Below are 20,126 nucleotides of genomic sequence, written 5' to 3' on the forward strand. Positions count from 1 at the left end.
TATGTTATAGGACTGTAAGCATACACCACCATGCTAAGCTTAACTTTGTCTCTTTTGGGGTGGGGGGCTGTCTTTTTTAAAAATTTATTTTAATTTTTATTTTTTCTATTCACTTTGTATCCTAATCACAGACCCCCTCCCTCCTCACTTACCAGTCCTACCCTTACAAATCCCTCCCGCCATTGCCCCAACCCCTTCTCCTCAGAGAAGGGGAGCCCCGCTGGAGTACCACCTCATCCTGTGGCATCTAGTCCCAGAAGGTCTAGGCACATCCTCTTCCACTGAGTCTCATCCAGGCAATCCAAGTATGGGGGAAGGGGATCCAATGACAGAGAACAGAGACCGATGCCGTCCAGGTTCCACTTGTTAGGGGAACCACATGAACACCAAGCTGCACATTTGCTACAGATCTGTCGGGCTTCTAGGTTCAACTTCACCATGCTCCCGTGTTGGTGTTCCAGGATCTGTGAGCCTCCATTGTCTCAGATTAGCTGACTCTGTGGGTCCTGTGTGTCTGTGAGCCCCCCAGCTTCCTCACTTCTATCCCTCACTCTTCTACAAGACTCCTTGAGCTCTGCCTGATGTTTGCCTGGGGGTCTCTGCATCTGCCTCCATCTCCTGCTGGATGAAGCCGCTCAGGAGACAGTTATGCTAGGCTCCTGTCTGCAAGCATAGCACAGTATCATTAATAGTGTAAGGGATTGGTTCTCTCTCATGGGATGGGTCTCAGGCTGGGGCAGCCATTGGTTGGCTGTTCCCCAGTCTCTGCTCCGTCTTTATCCCTGCACATCTTGTAAGATAAGATGGGGGTTGAGGGTTTCGTGGGTGGATTGATGTCCCCCTCTGTCCTCTGAAAGTCCTGGTTACATGAGGTGGTCGCTTCAGTCTCTATATACCCTCTGGTGGGAATCTCAGCTAGGGTCACCCCAATAGACTCCCCATAGCCTCTCCATTCCCAGGCCTCCAGCTGGTCACCAGAGATGCCCCTCCCCCCCATTGTCTCTTAAATGATAACAAGGATATGTTCCGAGAAAGCAATACATTGTTAGAACATTTTAATTAACACTTACTTGATGTCTAACACTACATTAACTTTCTCTCATGGAGTCTATATTATAAGCCACTGTCAACTTCATTAAGAGCATAAAATATCTTCAATTGCAGCTCTTTCTCACCAGAGACAGTGCAATAAAACAGCCAACTGGACTCCTGTCCTTTCAAGACAGGGTCTTTCTGTGTAGTCAGTCACAGTAGATGTCGTCCATCCTCAAGCACGATGAGGCATTAGCTGGAGTGTAGACCTCACTCTTCAGAAATGCTGAAAACACAGAGCCCTACCATCAAAACGCTTTATTGATTATCTTCAATACAGTGTATGTTGCAGGATAAATGTGCTGTCCTCTTCTGGGTATTTTCTCAAAACTATCATAATGTACTGATTTCAAGCACTGTGGGGACAAAAAGTCCATAAGAATAAAAAACTTAATAAAGTTGGTTTCTCTCTGTTTTTTGTTTTTTTTTTTTTTTTTTACTAGTGGTGGGTGAAATTCACTTTTAACTTTTGTGTTTCGTGGAAATGTCTATTCAAAGTAGGAAGGAACCAATATCCCAGCAATGGAAGGGAGGGAGGAAGGGAAGAGAGAGGGAGGGAGGAAGGAAGGAGGGAGGAAGGGGGAGGGAGGGGGGAAGGGAGGAGGGAGGAGGGAGGAAGGGAGGGAGGGGGGAAGGGAGGAGGGAGGGAGGAATGCATGAGCAGATGTGAACACTGCTCAAGACTGACACAAGCTACCAGACAAGCCTCACCAGGCTTAAAGATAGAATTAGCAGCCAACAGGGACAAAATGAGCTGCCTCCCTTCTGTGGCAGCAGTCTCATCCTTATAATGGCGTAATACCCAGAAAGTAGGAAAGAGCTTTGAGAGTTCTCCCTCATTTTTTCCGCAAAGTATTCAGTGTCACCACACGACACTGACTATCTTGTTTCTGTGAGTTGGGGGAAATGAAGGGCTTTTCAAATATCTGGCTATTTTATCAATGCTGTTTTCTGAATCTAAACTAAGTCTCTGTGTCTACTCTCCTACTGGAGATCCCTACGGACAGCCTGAGGAGTGGCACCGGCAGTTCCTGATCAGCAGAGTCTCGTCTACTAATGGAACAGTAGGAAAGTCTCTGCAGATGTCAGGGCAGAACTGGGGACTTCAAGCTGGTTAGGGCTTGAAGTCCCCAGGGCTGACTAAATTTAAAAACTGGGAATGCTGGGGAATGCTCTGAATAGCACGTGTAAGGAAATGGCTGAGGAGATGGCTCAGTGGAGAAAGGACCTGTCTGGACAAGCCTAGTGACCAGCTTTTGGGTCCTCAGCATCTGTGTAAATGTTGAGTGGGTTGTGTTGAGTGGGTCTGCTGTAATCCTAGGTTCAGGGAGTGGAAGTGGGATGGAAGCCTGGCTAACTAGACTAAATGAATCGACAAGCTCTGGGCTCAGTTCACTCAGTGACCCTGCCTCAGTAAATAAAGTCGAGAATGACCAAGGAGAATACTTCTTGCCAGCCTTGGCTCCATACTCGAGAGCACATGTGCCCACACACATGCTCCCACATATATGTGAACATTCATGCACACATGCCATACATATATAAGAAAAGACAGAGCAAAGAATACAGATCTAGAAGTTGGTTTTACAAGAGAAGCACAGGGAGAAATGACCACTAACCTAGGCCGCTGCTTTCTATAGAGGATTGATTGCTTTGGGAGAATTCTAAGTTTGAGGCCAAAGTAGACTACACATGAGATTCCTTCTAAAATATAAAACAATGCCAAGCAAGCAAATAAGCAAATAAACAAAAACCTCCAAGGATCACAACATTGGGATAACAAGGCCGGGGACGACAGAGCCCTAAATATCTTTCTAGTGATGTTGCAAAATAGGGGGCTAGAGCTGTAGCTCCTTTGGTAGAATAATTGCCACACACTCAGCCATATGTCTGACTCCCCAAAATGCATAAAACTAAGCATGGTGGCATGTAAATGTAATCCCAGCACCCAGGAAGCAGAGGCAGAGTAAAGTGCCAGGTCAACCTTGGCTACACAGAGAGCTCCAGGTCAGTCTATACCACTGGAGCAGTTACGTCACAAGGTTTCATGGAAGCATTTATTGTCTTTGATTCAACTACATCATCATCATCATCATCATCAACAACAACACCATCACCATCACCATTACCATCACCACCACCACCACCACCATCACCATCACCATCATCATCATCATCATCATCATCACCACCACCATCATGGGTGAAGCCAGGAATTCTTCATTTTCTCTGTTAACAAGACACATTAAGGACCTTTGATCTCTGCCATATTCAGACACGGAGTTCGTCTTGTTTTTAAATCTTCACATTCCAGCCCCTACTCTAAATTCCCTTAGATTAGAATCTGTGATGGAACCTGGTCACATGATGAAACCTACAGTGTCCCATCAGAAACACACAACTGCCTGGGTCGGCACCACCCATCTCGGGCTGAACCTTTCTGGAGGCCTCTGAGGAGAAGTTAGTTTTCAGGCTTAGGTGAAAAGTGCCACCAAACACAGGCAGGACTCCACTCTATAGTAGCTCCCAAGGGTGGAAAGGGCACCTTGCTTTTCTGACCACTGACAGTCACTGACAGACTCTAACATCTGGGATGAAGGAGTTAGTTACCCGAGAGACTGTCCATAAGTGAGCAAGAACACAGAGAGCCAAGACTTACATTTAATCATCGGCACAAATGGTTTTATGAATGTCTTGTAGTGCTATTACATGGCCAACTGTCAAAACTATCCACTTGAGGCTACGCTGCCCCAGCTTTAAATACTGAGCTCTGCTGCCTACTCTTTGTATGAACACACATCTCTTAATACATCTGTGCCTCAGTTTCCTCTTAGGAATCACTAGATATAGTTGATCTTACTTCCTAAGATTATCAGGAGGCCCAACGAACAGTTAAAACCTGTATAGCTCAAAGACACTGCTTGAGACAAGCATCCATATATTGATATGGATAGGAGAGATTTGTGTCAATAGCACCCATCAAAATCTTACTCCGCATCATAAATAAACACACACACACACACACACACACACACACACACACACACAAAGAGAGAGAGAGAGAGAGAGAGAGAGAGAGAGAGAGAGAGAGAGAGAGAACTCTAGATGTTATTCTATATGCTCTCTAACCCAGTCAAAGCTGCCCTTTCAGCTCATGATGGGGGCCAAGAAAAAGGAACAACTGTGGAGAGTCTTTAAATTCCATCTCTTTTGGAAAAACTCTAATTATAGAAATGAACATAATCATCTCGAAGCTCATTATTACTACTCTGTGAAACATCCAAGAGCCTTAGCGGCACAATACTTCAAGTAAACTCATGCTAGGTCTAACTTACCCAGAGAGAGGAAATGACCCCCTCCCGAGAGCTCACATGGTACTCTGTTGGATCCTTGGTTATAATGCTCTAATGCTCTAATATAAAACTCCTTGCCGATCTCCAGAAGTCCCTTGATCTTTCCTACCCCTGAGCCTTTGCAAGCCCCATCCTTCCTGCCTGCAAGACCTACCTCACCACACACTCTATGTGGTGATTCGAATTGTAACAGCCTGTCTACCTTAAGCCTTCCTTGCTAAATTGGCAGCCTTATGAGAACCAAGAGGGGTGTTTCATTCACTGTGCCCTTGACGCCTAGCAAAGTGAATGACACATAGTGGGCCCTCCAACAGTATTTGGGAAATGAAAATAGACAGCCCAGGTATTGATAGCTTAGGACTCTACCACTTCAAGCTGTTTAGCTTCGAACAGTCCGCATAACTTCTCAGATCCTCAGCCGAAATAACTTCCTTTTATGTTCTTGAAATGACGAAAAGATAGAGCAATGAGAAAAGCAGCTGGCAGAATGCCCAGAACAAAGTTAACGTTAATAGTTAATAGGCATTTTAAAAAGCAGTGGAGCCAAGTGCACCCAAGCCTTTCATTTTCCTAATTTTGTCCCTTTCTCATTTAATAAAAATAGATGTTACAGCCTTAATTGTCAGTATCAAGACCCCAGAAAACAGGAGAGACATCATGAAAGGTCAGAGGACACTGTGCTGCAGTTCTCAGAGGAAGACATGTATTAGTACTGATTCATAAATATTCATGAGACAACTTGTAGAGGCCAGGCATAGCATATAGCAAAAATGCTCAGCTGGGAGCTTGCTTGCCTTCGCGCCTGCTCTCCGATACAGTTTAACTCTGCACAAAAACCAACAATTGCCGAACTCAAGTAAAAGATGTACTTTAAAGCTGAGCTAAACCTGCCCACCAATTATTCATTCAAAAAACTGGTTCAAAGATACCTGAATCACCAGTCGAATTTGAAAACCTCATGTTTGTTTGCCTCTACTGATAATCATTTGTATTTATTGAGCACTAAGTATATACCACACAGTTAACTTTGGCTCTCACATATGCTTCTTAGAGCCTGGTTATTTCCATTTCAGAAATGAGAAGACTTGGGATTGCCACTGAAACATCGGAGGGACTGAAGATCCCCAATACATTAGTAGGAAGCCGGACTATCCGACTACAGCCTGGACTCACAGAAACCCCGAACTCCTCCCCGCTTCCCCGCTGACTCTCTGATGTTTTGAGTCTGGCTTATGAGGCTAAAATCCCGAGGTCCCTAGTTAAGCTACAGGTCTCAGCCAGAGGAATCTGCAGGAGAGGTACTGCTAGGTTATGTGACATCAGGATAGCAGGTCGCAGACTTTCAGCCTTCCCACAGCTCAGGGGCCGCAGTGATTACTTGACAGGCTCACGGGTGGGAGGGCACGCCTGTCTCCGCTCATTTAGGCTTGCAGGTTCCAGCAAGCTCCCTCACTGAGAAGGAACAGCTACTCAGGCAGATCCAAGAGGCTACTAAACAACAGAACAGGCTTATAATAGGGAGAGTCGGGGCTGGGGATTTAGCTCAGTGGTAGAGCGCTTACCTAGGAAGCATAAGGCCCTGGGTTCGGTCCCCAGCTCCGAAAAAAAGAACCAAAAAAAAAAAAAATAGGGAGAGTCAGAACAGAGCAGGCTAAGAAGGCACCGGTGTCAGGACTAGAGGATGTGTTCCCCTTGGTCGTCAGCCTGTTGCTCCTGTACCACTGCGGTGCACTGTCTCTCCCCTGAGGAGGAAAGGTGGGCTTGGGAAAGCAGACAAACAACCCTTTATGTTACAGAAAATTCCAGCAGCCAACTAAGTTATCTCCAACAATGTCAACAGTCCCCTTTCCTCCGACCTCACCCAAAATATGCTTGAAAGGGTGCTCTTATCTGTAATGACAAAATTATAATTTAGAAAGCCTTATGTATATTTTAAAGATGTTTTGTAAAAGGAAGATAATGAGGCCTATTCTCTAAATACCGAGCATTTACCCTCTTGCCTCACCACTAACACTACCTTCACTGATGGGAAGATGAAAGAAAAGAAGGGCCATTTAAGCAACCCCCACCCACCCACCCAGAGAACCCTGCAGAACGACATTTTGTAACGGTTCTGCATGTGAAATGTTTGGTAAGAAAAGCCACGTCTCGCTCGGATCGAACGTTTCCTCGGTTCTGTTTCCTAGAATGAGCAGCGAGAAACTGCATGAACGATCAACGCTCTCGCCAATGTATTTGTCGGTATGAGGTTAACAGAGGGGAGCATCTGCCTTTCAAGGCAATTGCATCTGTGTGGCAAGTGGTGGGGAGACGAGGGCGGGGGTGAAGGGGGTGCGGGGGTGCGGGGGGGGGGGTGTCTGAGGTTGTCAGTCCCCAGCTGGCCTCAGAGCAGTCACTGAAGCAGTGAGCTGTGGCAAAGACCTTTTTCCTGATTTAGCTGTTAGTCCGGAGAGAAAACCCACACAAGACAGGCCCACAAAAAAGGCACTGGCAACAGATTTTGCTAAGGAAGGGGATGGTGGGGGTGAGAACCCGGGTGCAGACGCTGAGGACTTTAATCACATCTCTTCAAAGAATTGCATAGCGGCAAAGTAAGCAAGAAGAAATTGATATTTCTAAATCTAAGAGACAGGAGACGCCTGTCCCTCATTCTCTCTCCTACACGCATGCCCACCTTCCTCCAACACCCAGCTATTTCTGCCCTAGATTTCGCTTTCATTCTGGAGGACTCGTTTCTTATGCCAGGTGTACAAATACAGTTATGAAACACTGCCTGCTTCTCCCGTCCTTACAGAGAAGCTATCTTCTGCTGAAACAAAAGAAAACTAGCATTGTTTTTGTTTCCTCTGCGGTTATATTAAAAGTAGTTGCTGAATTTTCCCTTCTCTAAATTGTTGAATGCAGTTCTGTGGGGGGCCTTTGTTTCCTTTTGTTTTGCTTTGGGTGGGTTTTTTTTGGTTTTTTTTTTTGTTTTTTGTGTTTTTTTTTTTTTTTTTTTTGAGTCTTCATAAAAAACCAACGTCATCTGGCCAAGATGAAGCCTTTAATGAAGGAAATCCTGACATGCCTTAAGTGGTTCATGATAACTGAATGCATGGTTTGACCCTATTTGTTGAAATTCTCCTCTATCCACTAAGTATAGATAAATCTTTATGGGATGACCTACTAACTGTCTGCTGCTGGGAACGACCTTTGGGGTTTGTTTCAGCTATAAAATAAGGCCACTCTGCTTCCGATTTAAAAAAAAGAAAGAAGGAAAGAAAGAAAGAAAGAAAGAAAGAAAGAAAGAAAGAAAGAAAGAAAGCTAAACCTGATATAGCTGCTTTGATAATTAAAACTTACAGAGTCGTGACGAGATGACATATTTAAACTTCTAAAAGCTAACTTGAAGTGATAAAATTGCGAAAGGAGAAAGGATAAGGGTTCCTGACTACTGCTCATCAAATTAAATATCAGTCATAGGATATTTATGTCACTTTTAAGCAAAGAATTCCAAAAAATTACTTGAAAACTGAAATTCAAGTCATGAACCGTGCCCTGGTTGGCTTCACTATATAAAGGAACCTACAGAGGGGACTACAGGTGGTAGGGGGTGGGGGCAGGATCATGTAAGTAAATTCAAAACGTAAACAGCTGATGTTTCCATCCAAGGAGCTGAGACTCAAAGCAAATAAAACCAACTTGGTCCTTAATGTGGGTGTCTTGTTTTGTTTGAGATAAGATCTCAGGGAGCACATGATGATCTTGGATTCCTAATCTGTCTGCCTCTACCTCCCAAGTGCCAAAGTGAGGGTTTCTATCTATAGACAGATCTGTTACCTGCAAACCAGAGCCCTCCATGAGAAAATTCTCTTTTGCCGAAATTAGAACAGAAGTTTCTGTCTCGAGGGGACCAATCCCTCAAGAAGCAATGCCTACAAATAAAGTCAAACAAATGGTTAGGCGAAATTACCAATCTCCTTGCGTCTGCATCTCCTCCCTTTTAGACTGGGACCAACGATGGCAGGAAGTACTGGTGCTAATGGAGTGGTGACACTGATAGACAGCATTGCAAGCATCAGCACATGCCATTTCTCTCCCTGTCCCCTACTCAGCATCTGCCACCTTCCTCCCCTCTTGCCCATCACTCAGTCTCGCCGTGCAGTTTGCCCTCTTCTGTAATCCCACTAGCAAGGGAGGTGCACACTGGCTACACCAGAGACTGGATCCGCCTGATCTGGGAAGTGATGTTGGTTTCACAGTACAGAAAGCCTTATGGTTTAGGCTTCTCTCTCTTGTGTATTTAGTAGTGACATTCACATGACTCTAAGAGCCAAGCCTGGGACAAGCTAGAAACAGATCCTGCTGATGTATGTGAACAGACAAGAAGTAGAGGGAACTTTTCAGAGCCAGGTGGTAAATGAATGTCACATGACCGGGACCGGGAAACCTCGCAGGGTTCCAAAAGACACATTCCTCAGCTTTATAAACAGTACACAGCTGCTGAGGAGACCGACCAGGCAAACTGTGGACAGCAGATGTCTCAGGCCTGTAGCGCTAGCTGCCTGGAAGTTGTGCAGAGAACCTTAGGGTTGCTTTGGTGACGTCACCTGTGTGTTGGTGGGCTTTCCAAAGATGTAGCTCCTTTGGAGTCATCCCTACTCCTGTAACTAACCCTTTATCCACACTCTTGCTGGTAACTTCAACTCACTGGTTTGCCAAGATGCCAATAGTTACTCTGGACTCTTGGTGAGTTCCCTTTCTTTCTCTCTTTCTTTCTTTCTTTCTTTCTTTCTTTCTTTCTTTCTTTCTTTCTTTCTTTCTTTCTTTCTTTTTTTTTTCTTTCTTTTTCTCGCAGCTGGGGACCGATCCCAGGGCCTTGTGCTTTCTAGGCAAGCGCTCTACCACTGAGCTAAATCCCCAACTCCCTGTGAGTTCCCTTTCTAGGGGGAGTGGATCTATGTTACAACCCCTTAGGAAAAGCCTCTCACACACCACCTACCACCCACAACTAAGACGTCTTAATGAAATAAGACCACCTGTGAGGTCTGAGAAGACAGCTAGCATCTCTTCCCCAGGTAGGACACCACCTTCAATAGAGGCTCATTTCAAATGTCACCTGCATTTATTTACAGGCTGAGTGTGCTTGAGAAAAATCATTCAATCTTGCCTGTTGCTCCTCTGGAAAGTCTATTTGCCTCAGAGTCATGGTGAAGAGGAGTGAGCAGATTGTAAAATACTGCTCTTCATTTTCATTTTGAAATTTTATTTATCTTTATTTTACGTGTAGGAGTGTTTTGCCTGAAGGCTCATCTATGCAGCACATGTGTGCAGTGCCCAAGGAGGCCAGGAGAGGGTGGGACTTGAGTTACAGAGGGTCATGAGCTGTCAGATGGGTGCTGGGAATTGAGCTTGGGTTCCCTGGAAGAGCAGCCCTAAAATACAAATTTTAATTTAAAACAGAGGAAATCTTGCAAATATGGTTTGTTCCTTCAATACATCAATATGAAAGCAAACCAAAAATGGAAAGAAATTTCAAATAAAAATTAGAAAGCTGGGGCTGGGGATTTAGCTCAGTGGTAGAGCGCTTACCTAGGAAGCGCAAGGCCCTGAGTTCGGTCCCCAGCTCCGAAAAAAAAGAACCAAAAAAAAAAAAAATTAGGAAGCTATATTTGGATAGTTCTTTAGAAACATTGTCCTACTACGATCTACTAATCTTTAAAAGATATAGTAGAAGAAGGCTTGGTAGAATGGCACACAGCTATAATCCCAGTACTAGGGAGGCCAAAACAGCAAGATCAGAAGTTTGAGCCAGCCTGGGTTATATAAGTAACTTCAAGGCCAAACTGGGATTCATAGCTATACTGTCTTAAAAAAAAAAAAAAGAATGCTGGGGGAGCATAGTATGTTAAATATTATAAAAGCAAAATATTAAAATATTTACATTATATGTTAGGCATAATATAAAGCACTTATTTTTTATGTCTAAGTCTCTATTGTAATCCAGGTGGTAGAGTTTTTAAGGCAACATAACACAGTTTTATGTTGGATAGTGTCTGTGTATCTTCTGATATAATCTGTTTAGATTTTTACCTTGAGCTTTATTGGTCTTCTATTTACTTACCCTTCCCCAATCATCAGGCACTATTTTCCGTGGTATAAATGGCAACTACAGCAGCCCCAAGTGACCCATCTCTGCTTTGCTGCCAACCCGATTATACAGTAGAGTTGCTAAAGGTACTGAATAGCAATGCCCTGAGTTTGGAATTTTATCACTCTCTCTGGTCACTGAACCCACCAGTTATAAATTACAGTTTTATTACCTTCTAGAAAAACAAATTAAGTGATGGGCAATTCAGAGTCTACATGTAAAATAGCTCTCTGAGAAGTAAAACCTCAGCTGGACAGATTCCCCTCCCTCCTCCTCCAGGGAAAAATAAAGAAGCCGGTGTACCTGACTCGCCAGTTGGTCGAGTTACTTCTGCCAGCTGTGTAGGTCAGGCAGCGATCTCACTGGGCTCCAGAGAGGTGTGAGCTGTCTCTCTCACACCCCTTCCACTCCCCTCAAAGACAGAGGTCCACGGATCATCGATACAGCTGTATAGCCTTAGCCTCTGTGCTTATTGGCTATTTCTCTGCTCTTCCTTCATGGTATCTGATGCGGCACGATATCGTTTCGGAGCCAGTTGGACTTCATTGGCTTCTTTATTTTATGAGACGTCTCTGATAGTGCTTAAGTGTCAGTTCACCCTTTTGGCTTCTTTTGTTCTGCCTTGTATATCTCTTGCTCCTATTTTTTAAATGTGTTTCTTTTAACAATAATAATAATAATAATAATAATAATAATTAATAATAATAAAAACATTCTCTGACTTCCCACTTTATTTCTACTTCATTTCAGGGGGTCACAAACTGTGTTCCCCACACTTGCATATCCATGCATTCAAATCATGATTTGGACTATAGGACATAAGAGACACTATCTATGATACCCAGACACCGACATTAAATTACACAAGGAAAGCGATTTCCCTTCCTAATTCTCTCTTAGTCCTGTCTATCTTTTCAAGGAGAAACTTTCCATTTGGTCCTGTGCAGCTATCACTTGCCAATCTTCCCTTTGAAAAGAGAGCAGGCCCCAGGCTGAACGCCTTTGACATGTGTAATTGTATCTAGCTAGAGTTGTATAACGTTGTTTTGGTTTTTATTACATAAGTGCTTGTTTTTATTGTTACCTCCTATTTACGGCAAGTGATATTGGTTTTCTTTTTATAGTCCTAATATAATGTTTCTTCTTTTAAAGGGCATATGTAAATTTAAGACATGCACCAATTTAAAGGCAAATATGAAGCAAAAGGGTAGAGAAAGATGTTCAAGGTATTATCACTGGAGTGATGGAAGTTTGAAAACTGGAATCACTTTGTCAGTTTTGCTGTGTGTGTGTGTGAGTGAGAGAGAGAGAGAGAGAGAGAGAGAGAGAGAGAGAGAGAGAGAGAGATTATTGTTATTGTAGATTTGTTAATAACATCTAGACCTAGAGAAAAGCCATTCCATTTATGATCCCTCCAACTGAATACATAAATTCTTCTTTCATGGTCACCTTTAATTCCTTTTAGCTATAGGGTTTTGACAGCCTTTTCTTCAAATATATACTGATAGCTATTTTCTTAATTCGTTTTCTATTGCCATAATAAACAACAAGACCAACAGTAATTTGGAGAGAAAAAGGTTTACTTTGTCTTCCACCATGGAGGGAAGTCAGGAAAGGAACTGAAGCAGACACCGTGGAGGATGCTGCTTACTGGCCTGCTCTTCGGTCCTTGCCCAACCTGCTTTGTTATACACCCTAGGACCTCCTGCCAGGGATGGTACTGCATAGTGGGCTAGGCCATCCCTCGTGATTAATCCCTGGATTAATCTCAGGAAAACGCCCTCACAGATTTCCCCACAGGCCAGTCTAATGGAAGTATTTCCTCAGTTGAGGTTCCCTCTTTCCAAATGACTCTTAGCTTCTATCAGGTTAACAGACATCTTCCCAGGACCGATGACTAATCCTGCAACGACGCTTCTGAGAGATGGTATTCTGTAGAGTAATCTGGTTTAATTCTATGACTATTTTTTAACACACACACACACACACACACACACACACACACACACACACACACACACAGAGTCACCATTATCATTATTATGAAGACATATATAGGCCAGGAGACATCAAGACTTTGACCCTTATTTATTATGAATTATTCAAAATGATCTCATTAATCCCAAGTAATGAGATCTTTGCACACCTTTCCCTGCAGGGAAAAGGGTTATAGGCTGCAATGCTTTATGCTGCCTTCCCCAGAAGCCTCTTCCCAGTCACATCGAGGGGAGCATTTATCTCAGGGAATTACATTCTCCTTGACCCCTTTTCACTGAGCAATAGAGCTCGCTAAGATTTCAAAGTCTATTCTCCAGGATACAATTGGGATATCCTCAGAGGCAGTTAGCTGCGTTTGGCTTTTTCCCAGCGCTGTCTTCTGTAGATGTCAGTCTGCGGGGTCATGGGAAGTTGATATCCAGATTTCTGGGGTTGACCCCCGACGTCCCATGCTGTGGAGACAGGTCTTCAGGTAGACGGAGCAGGTTCTCATTCACGCAGCCTCTCTCTGGGTCCACAGTCTTATCGTAAACACAACCTGTTGCCATGCACGACCACCCTTTCCATTTTCTCGGAAGTAGGTAAATGGTTAACCCCTTATGCTAGAACAACCACATTCATCCAGTTCTTATAAAAAACAGTGTGTCAGGAGGGAGAGACAGAAAGGTAGTAACTGCTTGCTATCCACTTTCCTGCGCTGTTTGAACACCTCCTTGTCCCCTTTTCCTGTCTCTCTGAGACCTTCAACTCTCTGCATGTCTCAAAGATGCTATTGACGGGAGCAGGCTGCACCTTGGGCTCCATTGTATAGGATTCTGTTGTGAGCCATGAAGGCTCAGGGTGGTCTTGGGAGTAGGAAAATCGAAGCCTCTGTCAGTATTTCTGGGTTCTTGTTACAGTCAGAGAAAGAGTCTAGAGACAAAATGAAGGGAGGAAACAGAGCAGGACACATTCAAGAGAGTGTGGGCTTCTTGGGAAAGAATTAACTCAGATGGAAATGAGCTTAAGGCTAGGGTAACTAGGCTCTAGGGGAGGGTTAGGATTTTCCCAGAATACAGTTTATTTCCTTTGTCTTCTTAAACCCCAATACGGGGCAGGGAGGTTAGGCATGTTGTGACAATAGATGTGTGACAGGAATGGGCAAGGCTGGTGATACAGAGATGTCATTAGAATGAGGCCGATGATAATGGTCAGATAGACTGGCTGAGATAACCCCAGCCATTTCAGAGGAGCTTGTGTCTTTGCTGTTTGAGTGGTCATCTGATGCCCTGCCATCACACAGGTCTACAGTGGTACTATGTTCTAATCACTTCCTTTCCCTCCCTGATGCCTGCCTAGCCTACCTCACTGTAACTCTGGATCGCCCTGGGAACACTAAGCACAGGCCATACACAGGTAGTGTCTTCTTCTCCACTGCCCATTGGGGGACAGCCTTGCTCAGTAGTGCCTTTCCCCGTGTTTGTTTCTGGGCTGACTGACCCTGAGGCTAGCAAGAGACCATCCACAGTCCTTCTTGGGTAACGGAGGGCTAAGGTTAGACCTTTGCCTTCTCTCAGTTTTATGATTGTCCCAGGCGGTCCTGCTGGCTCCTCTGTGATTTGGATAGGCATTTCCTGCAGCTTGCACCTAATCTTAGCAGCTGGATGCAATTAGGAGCCTGCTCTTGGGCGGGCAGCTGAGCTTTGATTGATGGACTACGCCCAATGACTGCTCCTTCTAGGGAAGCTGGATCCACTCTTTCTTCTTAACCCATGGCAGGGTCCTCTCCAGCTTTAAACGTAAGCCCTCTCCTCTCTAACTGAACAATCTTGTGTGTAGTACTATAACTGACGCCACTCTGAACACTTGCTCGAAAGTCCTCCAACACTTAGCTGCTCTCACTGAAGTCTCACATGCCTTGGAAAACAACCTCAGAGGTTAAATCTGTGTGAGTTCTTCATGCCCCTCCTTCAACTTCATAATGAGATAATCCCGGAAAGTGCTCTGCGCCAATGTCTAGTGCACAATCCGTAAGTGTGAGCTGTTGTTGGGATTGGGTTTGAGCCTGTCACCATTTTGTTTCTGATAGCTGCCATTTTTGCAGAGTCAGAATCTTCTTTTTTCTCATTTTTTTCATCTTTATTAACTTGGGTATTTCTTATTTACATTTCGATTATTATAACCTTTCCCAGTTTCCGGGCCTACATCTCCTAACCCCTCTCCTCCCCTTCCCTATGGGTGTTCCCCTCCCCATCCTTCCCCCATTACCGCCCTCCCCCCAATCACATTCGCTGGGGGTTCAGTCTTGGCAGGACCAAGGGCTTCCCCTTCCACTGGTGCTCTTACTAGACTATTCATTGCTACCTATGAGGTTAGAGACCAGGGTCAGTCCATGTATAGTCTTTGGGTAGTGGCTTAGTCCCTGGAAGCTATGGTTGCTTGGCGTTGTTGTTCATATGGGGTCTCGAGGCCCTTCAAGCTCTTCCAGTCCTTTCTCTGATTCCTTCGACAGGGGTCCCGTTCTCAGTTCAGTGGTTTCATGGTAGCATTCACCTATGTATTTGCTGTATTCTGGCTGTGTCTCTGAGGAGAGATCTACATCCAGTTCCTGTCGGCCTGCACTTCTTTGCTTCATCCATCTTATCTAGTTTAGTGGTTGAATATGTATGGGCCACATGTGGGGCAGGTTCTGAATGGGTATTCCTTCTGCCTCTATTCTAAACTTTGCCTCCCTATTCCCTCCCAAGGGTATTCTTGTTCCCCTTTTAAAGAAGGAGTGAAGCACTCCCATTTTGGCATCCTTCTGGAGTTTCATGTGTTCTCTACATCTAGGGTAATTCGAGCATTTGGGCCAATATCCACTTATCAATGAGTGCATACTGTGTGTGTTTTTCTGTGATTGGGTTACCTCACTCAGGATGATATTTTCCAGTTCCAACCATTTGCCTATGAATTTCATAAAGTCATTGTTTTTGATAGCTGAGTAGTATTCCATTGTGTAGATGTACCACATTTTCTGTATCCATTCCTCTGTTGAAGGGTGGCTGGGTTCTTTCCAGCTTCTGGCTATTATATATAAGACTGCTATGAACATAGTGGAGCATGTGTCTTTGTTATATGTTGGGGCATCTTTTGGGTATATGCCCAAGAGAGGTATAGCTGGATCCTCAGGCAGTTCAATGTCCAATTTTCTGAGGAACCTCCAGACTGATTTCCAGAATGGTTGTACCAGTCTGCAATCCCACCAACAATGGAGGAGTGTTCATCTTTCTACACATCCTCGCTAGCATTTGCTGTCACCTGAGTTTTTGATCTTAGCCATTCTCACTGGTGTGAGGTGAAATCTCAGGGTTGTTTTGATTTGCATTTCCCTTATGACTAAAGATGTTGAACATTTCTTTAGGTGTTTCTCAGCCATTCGGCATTCCTCAGCTGTGAATTCTTTGTTTAGCTCTGAACCCCATTTTTAATAGGGTTATTTGTCTCCCTGCATTTTAACTTCTTTTTTTTTTCTTTTTTCTTTTTTTTGGAGCTGGGGACCGAACCCAGGGCCTTGCGCTTGTTAGGCAAGCGCTCTACCACTGAGCTAAATCCCCAACCCCGCATTTTAACTTCTTAAGTTCTTTGTATATCTTGGATATAAGCCCTCTATCACTTGTAGGATTGGTAATGATCTTTTACCAATTTGTTGATTGCCTTTTTGTCCTAACAACAGTGTCCTTTGCATTACAGAAGCTTTGCAGTTTTATGAGATCCAAATTGTCGATTCTTGATCTTAGAGCATTAGCCATTGGTGTTTTGTTCAGGAAATTGTCTCCAGTGCCCATGTGTTCGAGATGCTTCCCACTTTTTCTTCTATTAGTTTGAGTATATCTGGTTTGATGTGGAGGTCCTTGATCCACTTAGACTTAGGCTTTGTACAGGGTGATAAGCATGGATTGATCTGCATTCTTCTACATGCTGAACTCCAGTTGAACCAGCACCATTTGCTGAAAATGATATTTTTTTCCATTGGATGGTTTTGGCTCCTTTGTCAAAGATAAAGTGACCATAGTTGTGTGGGTTCATTTCTGGGTCTTCAATTCTATTCCACTGGTCTATCTGTCTGTCTCTGTACCAATACCATGCAGTTTTTATCACTATTGCTCTGTAATACTGCCTGAGTTCAGGGATAGTGATTCCCCTGGAAGTCCATTTATTGTTGAGGATAGTTTTAGCTATCCTGGTTTTTTTGTTATTCCAGATGAATTTGCAAATTGTTCTATCTAACACTCTGAAGAATTGGATTGGTATTTTGATGGGGATTGCATTGAATCTGTAGATCGCTTTTGGTAAAATGGCCATTTTTACTATATTAATCCTGCCAATCCATGAGCTTGGGAGATCTTTCCATCTTCTGAGATCTTCTTCAACATCTTGCTTCAGAGGCTTGAAGTTCTTATCTTACAGATCTTTCACTTGCTTGCTTAAAGTCACACCAAGGTATTTTATATTATTTGAGACTATTATGAAAGGTGTCCCTAATTTCTTTCTCGGCTTGTTTCTCCTTTGTGTAGAGGAAGGCTACTGACTTATTTGAGTTAATTTTATACCCAGTCACTTTGCTGAAGGTGTTTATCAGATTTAGTAGTTCTCTGGTAGAACTTTTGGGATCACTTAAATATACTGTCATATCATCTGCAAATAGTGATATTTTGACTTCTTCTTTTCCAATCTGTATCCTTTTGATCTCCTTTTGTTGTCTGATTGCTCTGGCTAGAACTTCAAGAATTATATCGAATAAGTAGGGAGAGAGTGGGCAGCCTTATCTAGTCCCTGATTTTAGTGGGATTGCTTCAAGTTTCTCTCCATTTGGTTTAATGTTAGCTACCGGTTTGCTAATGGCTTTTACTATGTTTAGGTATGGGCCTTGAATTCCTATTCTTTCCAGGACTTTTATCATGAAGGGGTGTTGAATTTTGTCAAATGCTTTCTCAGCATCTAATGAAGTGATCATGTGGTTTTGTTCTTTCAGTTTGTTTATATAATGGATCATGTTGATGGTTTTCCGTATATTAAACCATCCCTGCATGCCTGGGATGAAGCCTACTTGATCATGATGGATGATTGTTTTGATGTGCTCTTGGATTCGGTTTGCAAGAATTTTGTTGAGTATTTTTGCGTCGATATTCATAAGGGAAATTGGTCTGAAGTTCTCTTTCTTTGTTGGGTCTTTGTGTGGTTTAGGTATGAGAGTAATTGTGGCTTCATAGAAGGAATTCGGTAGTGCTCCATCTGTTTCAATTTTGTGGAATAGTTTGGATAATATTGGTATGAGGTCTTCTATGAAGGTCTGATAGAATTCTGCACTGAACCCATCTGGACCTGGGCTCTTTTTGGTTGGGAGACCTTTAATGACTGCTTCTATTTCCTTAGGAGTTATGGGGTTGTTTAACTTGTTTATCTGTTCCTGATTTAACCATGTACCTGGTATCTGTCTAGGAAATTGTCCATTTCCTGCAGATTTTCAAGTTTTGTTGAATATAGGCTTTTGTAGTAGGATCTGATGATTTTTTTAATTTCCTCTGATTCTGTAGTTATGTCTCCCTTTTCATTTCTGATTTTGTTAATTTGGACACACTCTCTGTGTCCTCTCGTTAGTCTGGCTAAGGGTTTATCTATCTTGTTGATTTTCTCAAAGAACCAACTTTTGGTTCTGTTGATTCTTTGTATAGTCCTTTTTGTTTCTACTTGATTGGTTTCAGCTCTGAGTTTGATTATTTCCTGCCTTCTACTCCTTTTGGGTGTATTTGCTTCTTTTTGTTCTAGAGCTTTTAGGTGTGCTGTCAAGCTGGTGACATATGCTCTCTCCTGTTTCTTTCTGCAGGCACTCAGAGCTATGAGTTTTCCTCTCTTTGCACAGCTCTCATTGTGTCCCATAAGTTTGGGTATGTTTTACCTTCATTTTCATTAAATTCTAAGAAGTCTTTAATTTCTTTCTTTATTTCTTTCTTGGCCATGTTATCATTGAGTAGAGCATTATTCAACTTCCATGTATATGTAGGCGTTTTTTCCTTATTGTTGTTGAAGCCCAGCTTTTGCCTGTCATGGTCTGATAGGACGCATGGGATTATTTCTTTCTTTCTGTATCTATTGAGGCCTGTTTTATGACCAATTATATGGTCAATTTTGGAAAAAGTACCATGAGGTGGTGAGAAGAAGGTATATCCTTTTGTTTTAGGATAGAATGTTCTGTAAATATCTGTTAAGTCGATTTGGTTCATGACTTCTCTTAGTCTGTCTATGTCTCTGTTTAATTTCTGTTTCCATGATCTGTCCATTGATGAGAGTGGGCTGTTGAAATCTACTATTATTGTGTGAGGTGCAATGTGTTCTTTGAGCTTTAGTAAGGTTTCTTTCATGTATGTAGGTGCCCTTGTATTTGGAGCATAGATATTTAGGATTGAGAGTTCATCTTGATGAATTTTTCCTTTGATGAATATGAAGTGTCCTTCTTTATCTTTTTTGATGACTTTTGGTTGAAAATCGATTTTATTGGATATTAGAATGGCTACTCCAGCTTGCTTCTTAAGACCATTTGCTTGGAAAATTGTTTTCCAGACTTTCACTCTGAGGTAGTGTCTGTCTTTGTCTCTGAGGTGTGTTTCCTGTAGGCAGCAGAATGCAGGATCCTCATTTCCTATCCAGTTTGTTAATCTATGTCTTTTTATTGGGGAATTGAGTCCATTGATATTGAGAGATATTAAGGAATAGTGATTATTGTTTCCTGTTATATTCATATTTGGATGTGAGATTATGTTTGTGTGCTTTTCTTCTCTTTGTTTTGTTGCCAAGACTATTAGTTTCTTGCTTTTTCTAGGGTGTAGCTTGCCTCCTTATGTTGGAAATTACCATTTATTATCCTTTGTAGTGCTGGATTTGTAGAAACATATTGTGTAAATTTGGTTTTGCCATGGAATATCTTGGTTTCTCCATATATGTTAATTGAGAGTTTTGCTGGATACAGTAACCTGGGCTGGCATTTGTGTTCTCTAAGGGTCTATATGACATCTGTCCAGGATCTTCTGGCTTTCATAGTCTCTGGTGAGAAGTCTGGTGTGATAGGTCTGCCTTTATATGTTACTTGACCTGTTTCCCTTAGTGCTTTTAAAATTCTTTCTTCGTTTTGTGCATCTGGTGTTTTGACTATTATGTGACGGGAGGAGTTTCTTTTCTGGTCCAATCTATTTGGAGTTTTGTAGGCTTCTTGTATGTTTATGGGCATCTCTTTCTTTAGGTTAGGGAAGTTTTCTTCTATGATTTTGTTGAAGATATTTACTGGTCCTTTGAGCTGGGAGTCTTCACTCTCCTCTATACCTATTATCCTTAGGTTTGATCATCTCATTGTGTCCTGGATTTCCTGTATGTTTTGGACCAGTAGCTTTTTCCGTTTTACATTTTCTTTGACAGTTGTGTCGATGATTTCCATGGAATCTTCTGCTCCTGAGATTCTCTCTTCTATCTCTTGTATTCTGTTGGTGATGCTTGTATCTATGGCTCCTTGGTCTCTTCCTTTGGTTTTCTATATCCAGGGT

At 42.9% G+C, this 20,126-nt stretch overlaps 1 long non-coding RNA gene across 1 annotated transcript; it reads right to left on the reverse strand.

Annotated features, from left to right (window-relative positions):
- Window positions 1–997: 997 nt before the first annotated feature.
- Window positions 998–11,405, reverse strand: LOC120100606 (uncharacterized). The gene is made up of 3 exons (XR_005500410.2): window positions 10,879–11,405; window positions 8,265–8,359; window positions 998–1,318 (listed from the first exon to the last, which is right to left on the reverse strand). It is a non-coding gene; the product is annotated as an uncharacterized LOC120100606 (long non-coding RNA).
- Between the last annotated feature and the right edge of the window lie 8,721 nt (window positions 11,406–20,126).

Source organism: Rattus norvegicus, chromosome 2 (assembly GCF_036323735.1).
Source record: "Rattus norvegicus strain BN/NHsdMcwi chromosome 2, GRCr8, whole genome shotgun sequence".
In the NCBI taxonomy this organism is placed as follows: Eukaryota; Metazoa; Chordata; class Mammalia; order Rodentia; family Muridae; genus Rattus; species Rattus norvegicus.